Below are 7,800 nucleotides of genomic sequence, written 5' to 3'. Positions count from 1 at the left end.
TCTGGGGCTGGAGAGGCCTCTGGAATAAATTAGGTCCCCAGGGGCAGGGACTTGTCCAGTTCCAGAGCTGCCCAGGTTCAAGAAGAAGCAAAGGTGGCTTGAAGCCATTTTAGCTCCCTTTCTCTTGGGGTGCAAATTCTATCCTGTGTCCTTGGGAGGCACAACATAGAATCCCCCCCAATATATAAATCACAGAACAAGAGTGCATAAACTGATACTTATCAGTAAACATAGGGATTACACATAAAATACAGACAGATAGAGGTGTGTATTGCCAACTCTCAATGTTTCATAAATTGATTCAGACCCCATGAGATTTATAACAAGAAAACATTTTTCATTCTTTGTATTGGTCTTCTGATTTTTGAGACTTTAGGTTGCTTTTGGGTCATGTTTTCAAGCTTTTCTTATGCAGTCATGAGGACTAGATACATATATTGAGAGATTCATAACAAATTCACAAGAGACGGTGACACAGCAGATGCCTAAAATGTTTTGTGTTGATATATTGGTAAAACTCATCATGAAGTCTAATGCTAGTCAAGTTGCATCATGCCAATAGTGAGCAACCTGCTGTTTTATATTCCAGTATCTGAATTCTGAAAAGCTGTGTTCAACTTTTAAGAAACATTTTCTAAAAAGAATGCCTTATCAACAAGGTTTACGCCAAAACATTTGTGTATAGGGGTATCCACATATGCATGGTTGCCAGACATTTTTTTGTGACTATACATACTTTAACTGTAATAACAGAGTGTGTGGGATTAATTTATAGTGTGATTGTTAAAATGCTAATGAAATATAAAAAGCAAATAACAATCTATAAAAAAATTCATACAGAAAGTGAGCTATGTAGGTGAAATATACATTATGCTTAATTTAGTAACCAAAATGTCCATTTGTTGTCATACATGAAGTTAAATAAGCCCTTTTCATGAGTTTAACACTTCTCAGGATTGTTGCCTTAAATAATTATTTATTCATTGTTGAAATATACTATGCATTAATCTAGCACATAACAATTGCAATATAAGTTACAATGGGCCAGGTCTCCAGCTAGTGTAAAACAACATTGCTCCACTGGTTTTAATGGGTGAAAATTAGTCCTATATAGAAAGCATAAAGCTTATGTGTAAGTCCCATTTAAGCTCAGAAAATAGCATTACACAGATCCTGTACTGGCTTTCACCCAATTTAAATAATTATATGTCCACACTGAATGTGAATATTATCCATCTACAGGTTAAACCATCATTTTATTTTAAATACCCAAAGGAAAGGAATCACTTCATGTAGCATTGAATTTATTGTGCAGAGTATTAATTTCAAGTGTGAATTTCACTATAAAACAGCTAGTATGCTTTACATCATAAGAAATGACTGATTAGCATCAAATCAACTAACTTTAATCAAGTACACTTTAATATTAACCAAGGTATGCACTATGTATAATAGTCTTATGTTTTGTCATATTGGACAGTTAGTAGCGTTAGCCTGTTCTCAGTATTGTAAGCATGCTCTTTGGGCAGAATATTTAAATGATTCTAGTCCATTTTCTTAAATTATACATCCCTGAGTTTGCACACACAATGGCTCATGCTCTTGTTTTGCATGATCAAAAACTTCAGATCTGAGTGCACAAGCTAAACCTTCCCATGCAAAGTAGTAAGACCTCTATCTGCCTTGCAAATGAAAATGCAGTGTGTGCAGTCAGCTATTGTGTTGTGTGTGAAAAACTAGCAGTGCCATATGAGAGGCTATTTTTGAAAATTTGGCCCTTTCTTCCTTTCATTTAAAATCTGGTCTTGCTTACCATGCCTTGTTTGATTTATTATGCCCTCATCCTTCAAATTAATCTAGCTTTCAAAACAAGTAAACAGGTGTCTTTGGGTTTCTCCTACTGATTTATGTTTACAATGTCACTGTTATTGCCAGAGACAAAAGATGTTCACCTCAAGGCTCTGGTGATCTTCCAGCTTCTTAAATTACTGGCATACTGGTAATGCTATTAATTGTGTTTTAAAGCTTTGGAACAATAGATGATCAGTTACAGAAATGTGTGCCTGCTTATACTAAACCTGATGAGTTTCCTGGAAAGTTCCCAGTCTCATTAAGCTGTTGTGCTATTAAAAGAGCTACCTGGAAAAAAATATTTAGAACATCATGAAAAAACAGAGGCTGAGTAGGTATATTTGTTTAAAAATCCAAAATGTTGCTATTGGTAACAGAGGTTTTCTTAGAAGTACACTTAGTCTAGTCATTCAGATCCAATACTTATAAAATGCATTATATGGCTTGTAGAAGTAGTCACTTAATTTTTTTAAATAGGTTTCCTTTTACCAGATTCAATTACCATAAACTTGCAAAAGTTTTTAACATTTTTTATTAACTCATCTTAGTGCAATAACATAACAATCAAATGCTGATGAGTTGGTGCAGGAAAATCTCTTTCAAGTGAGGCAATCTAACTTTATCCATCATTGCTTGCATTTTCATTACTAATTACTTTAAACTTTAGGTGAAAATAACACTATACAATATGCAAATAATTTCCTTATCTGTTTATTTCTAAGAAAATGTGCAGCTTTCATCAAATCAGGCCAATATTTCAGAACCAAATTGTCCTGGCAATTTACTTAATATTTGGCCATTCATCACTGCATTTAAAAAAAACAGCATGTCTTTGTCTGGCTATGCCAAAAGAAGGATGAGACATTTGATATGGGTTTAATCAGGCTGCACCATTATTATTAGATGTTAGGGATTATCCAGAAGATAACAGTGTACAGCGCAGGTAACCCCATGTTTATTCAGTAATTACCCAGGGTGCTTTTACCAGCTCCCCCTCTTTTTCCATCCAAGTCCCTCCAACAAATCTATTGCCAGTGCTTTACCATCCCCCCACCCCGTAGGAGTGTTAAGATGGGATATAAGAATGGGGGGGCTCCCTGCCGTACCAATCATAGGGGTCCCCAACCACCCCCCATTCATTCTTTTGATGAACACTTCTTTTTAAGTCCTTTTCCAAGCCATTTATCCTGTCACTGTATACCTTTCCTATGGGATATCTGCACTGGACATCCATGACAAGGAGGTGCCAGCAATTACCTTGACTGCCTCCTCCCCTCACCCAGTTGGATACCCAGACATCTCCTAATGCCATCTTGCCCTTGGTGAATCCATGCTGACTGTTCCTGATCACTTTCCCCTCCTTTAAGTGGTTCAGAATTATGTGCCAGATGCACTAAAGATTCATATGTCCCTTCATGCTTCAACCACCATTCCAGGGGACATGCGTCCATGCTGATGATGGTTTCTGCTCGATAACAATCCAAAGCAGTGTGGACTGACATATGCTCATTTTCATTATCTGAGTCAGATGCCACCAGCAGAAGGTTGATTTTCTTTTTCTGTGGTTCGAGTTCTGTAGTTTCCGCATCAGAAACTATGGCTACACTACTATTTACACTCATCCTAGTTGGATGAGAGCTAGTAAGAGTATGTGCACATGAGCTGAGAATCTCACACCTAGTTCTAATATAAACTTAGCCTTAATGACCTTGGTTCATTATGTTCCATCTCTGAATTCATTTTCTTTGCTGGAGTTTAAGGCTAGCCAGGTCACATTGTCCACATTCTTTCAACAAGATGGTAATGTCTGTCATTAAGTATTATTTAGGATTATTAATACTAAAAAAAGCTACGTATTAAGCCTGACACTGAGTAGTTTATGAGAATTAAAAGAGTGATAGGAGTAAAGAAAACAAAACACGAAATGTCATTTTAAGGAAATATGCCTTGGCTACCTTCTTAGATACATAGGTCCTGATCATAGTCTGAGTCCCTGCTACTGAGTCCCTCATGAGTGAGCCTCTTTCAATTTAAATGAGAGTTTCAGGCACTAAGCACCTTGCAGGATTGGATACATAGAACCAAATGCTGACATCAGTTTCAGCTGTGTAAATTTTAAGTAACCCATCAAAAATTAATTGGATTATGCTAGATTTAAAACCAGATTTTGACCCATACTTTATACTTATTCTTTCAGGGTTCAGTATGGCAAACCTTTCACTGAGTGAATCTAACTTCATAAACAGTCCCATTGACTTCAGGATGGCTACTGATCTGAATAAGATTTTGCAGGATCCAGTCCTTTATGTTAGACTGGATGAGGTGCTATGGAATATGCTACAAGGAATAATCCTGAACGGTTGGGATGATGAACTCCCCTATCTCTAACATCTAAGGTTGAATTTTGAGATTTTATAATATATTTGCACATTTGTCATTTTCAGTGGGAAATAGTTTGAGCACTTTCTATGCCCCAGCATATTTGGACTAAAGAAAGGGTTGACTAAACTGATACTGATGTTTTATATCTAGATTACTTAAAACAGGAATGCCTTTAATTACATATTTTATCTGCTAAAATGCTTCTGTGGTTTGAATTAGAAAAAGGATCTTTAGAAGAATCAGAACTCACTCTCCCACATGGGGCAAATTAGCACACAGAAATATTCTTTTTGCAAACCTCACACAGAAACAAGATTTTACATGTAGATACAACAAACAGGACATTTTGGATCTCACAGGGGATTCAAAAAGTCAGACGCTCAGGAAATATATATTAGTTTCAATGGTAAAAATTGCACAGTCTATAGACTTTTTAGCAACAGATTTATTTCAACCAAATTAATTTACAAAATTTTTCTGAGGAAAATGTCTACTACAAATACATCACATCTCAAGTAGCTATACTGTCTGACTGTAATAGCAAGACATCTGTTTTATTAAATATTAAACATTTTCTATTTATTCTTAGACATGAGACCAACTGGAAATCTGACTCAGTCTCAAAATTAAAAGAAATCATTAAAAGAAACAAAAATGATATGTTATGATATTGATATTATTGCATTGCAGCTACTCCTAGAAAACCCAGTCATGGACCACAATACCATTGTGATAGATATGGTTCAAAATAAAGAACAAAGAGATGGTCCCATATACTTCCCTATCATCCCACTTTGAGCTGACGCACTGATGAACGGACCCAGAATTCCAGTGGAGTGACTGCAGTTGAGACTTCCCCACTCTGAATACAGTGTGGCCTTTACAGGTGATCATTGCTTACCCAATAGCTCAGATTATGCTCAAGTTTCCCCATTCAAATCAACCTTCCCTTACTTCCCACCTCCTGCTGTTAGGTGGTGAATACTGGTGTTCCTTCACTGCAACAGCTTTTTAATAGCCACAACTCTCTTGTTTCCAACTTTTTAGTGGTGCCACCACACTAATGCATTAGAGCTGACTGTTCTGCTCTTGTTCATACTCTGGTTGCCTGAATTTTGCTAACACCAAGACCTTTTTAGTTTGCTAATTTCCTGGGGATAAAGGTAATAGTGATGTGTCAGTTGGTTGTACAAAATAAAGCTTGCTGGAGGGATAAGTCCTCTAAGAACATTGCATCTCTGTTTAAGGGATCTGAGTTGCTCTTTTATTAACTATACCATTGTTTTACCTCTAATTCAAATGCTCTATCACTTATACCCAAATAAACATGCCATTTTGTGGGATGAGATTTGGGAAATGTTAAGACCCAATAAGATTGTCTACAAAGTTTTGCTTGTTCTACAGCTGACTCACAGTAAATATTTTTTTTTAATTGTTTGCTGAAGGTCAGCTGTGTTCCTTGCTATAGAAAAACGATTTTGAGTAGGCACCAGCTCCTACTATACACTGAATGCAGGAGTTATTTACATCAACTCTATAAGATTTTACAATGGATCTAAGGGTCACTGTATAGAAATAACTGTAACTAAAAGAGATGCCAATGCCATACCACTGCACTTCTGGAGGACTGGCCTTTCTTTAATTGTGTGGCTAAATCCTTTTGCACTGTGCTGAATATTTACTCTTTTTGCACTTTTGTGATGATCTGTAGCCCATTTACAAGCTTCCTTTATTTGAATAAGTATTTCATAATCTATCATGTAATGCTCTAGGACTTGCATTTCCCATGACAGTTTCAATTTGCATGTTTATCTTTCACTTCTTTTTTGGCTGTCCCTTCTTCTCAATCCAGTCTGGAGATGTAATTTCTTCTTTTAGACATACTTTTTCTCTCTTCTATAGATTCCCCTCTCCTGCATGGCTGAATTTATCCCGTTTATATAAAACTTAATGCTAGCTGGTTAAATCCTTGAATGAACTCAAAGGGTTCTGCACATTTTCTATTCATATATGTTTTTATGTGGTATGTGCAGTGGGGTGCTGTTTTCTTTTGTTGTTTTTTTCTTGAAAGGTATCTCACTCATGCACACACCATTAGAAGAATCACTATACTTGTCAGTTTGAGGAACAAAGTAAATACTTGTCTGACAGCTCTTTTTTTCTTTTTAGATGCAGTCAATCTGCTTCTCTGCCACATTGGTGCTATACTTCCACTTCATTCTATTGTACACAGATTTTACAGCATGTGCTTTGTATAAATAACCAGACAGTACCACATTTACACTGCACTGCCCCAAACTACGCAGTCAAAAATGTCATTGTTTTAATCTCCTTTTCATTAGGCTCCAGGCTCAGCTTTGTTTTCCAAACCTGAGATCAACTCATGTCTTTTATAGACTCTTTCAAAAACAATAGCAATTCCTTCCCTTCTTTCTGAATTAACCTACAATATGTAGAACATAATCACTTTATGCTGTCTTGTTTTTTTTCTGGAAGACAAACCACTGCCCTTTTGGATTACTGAAATCTCAAACTCTTATTATTTCCCTTGGGTGTCAATGGCTTGTGGGGCAGACAGCTGTCACGGTGTCTTCCACGTGCCTTGAATCCCTGTTTGAGCTGCAATGGAAGCTATGGGGACACCAGGTATGCAGTAAAAGGGGTCTCCTCATTGGCTTTGTAAGGACCTGAGAAAGGTCAGTGAAAGGGCCATGGGACTTTAATATCACAGACATGTGATGTAGTGGGGCTGCACCTGCAGCCTTATGACTTGCCAATATGCTGTTGCTTCTTTTCACCTTGTCCCATCAATCAGAGTCAGTGGTTCTTGTTGTTCATATCTCCAAGTAAGTGTTCTTGTCAAGTACATCTTTCAAGACACCAACTGTCTTCATGTCCTCCTTCTGCATCTGGAATCACCTTTTTCTAGGTCATCCTCATGTTCTTTGTCCCGTGACTACTAGCTCTTGTGCTTTCTGACCAAAATTTCCCACATCTTGCCATAACAGACGACCTTCCCATCTCAGTTGATACTCACTCAGCTTTTCTATATGATGGTTGTCTGCATAATGACTCATAACATTTCACTTCATAGCCTATCAGCTCTCATCTTACCCAATGTCCACTTGAGCATCCTAATTTCAGATGTGTGAAGTAGATGTTATCTCTCTTCCTGATTGGTCAGAATTCTGATCTTTAGTTTACTTGGCATATTCTTATCACAGAGAATTCACACCAACTCCCTTCATTTACTCCCTTCTTTTCCCATGTGTTGCTTGAGGTAAATTTCACTTCACCAGTCCACTTTTCTCACATAAAAACTGATTAGTCTGGTTTTACTTATGGGTTGGAGCTTGTGATGGGGTGGGGAGGGACCTGTCCAGTGCAGGGTGAGTTCATCCCATCCTTTGAGCTGCCCTCTGTCTCTAGACAGGGACACATGATCTGCCAGGCTGTAAGGCCTAGTAGCCAAAGTCTATGCAATCCCCCTGATCCACAGAGCAGGCGGGCCTAATGGCCAGAGTCCATAGAATTACCCTGGTTCAGAGGGCAGCAAGGCCTAGTGAC

The sequence above is a fragment of the Mauremys reevesii genome, linkage group 5 (assembly GCF_016161935.1).
Source record: "Mauremys reevesii isolate NIE-2019 linkage group 5, ASM1616193v1, whole genome shotgun sequence".
Taxonomy (NCBI): Eukaryota; Metazoa; Chordata; order Testudines; family Geoemydidae; genus Mauremys; species Mauremys reevesii.
This window is presented reverse-complemented; position numbering follows the sequence as displayed.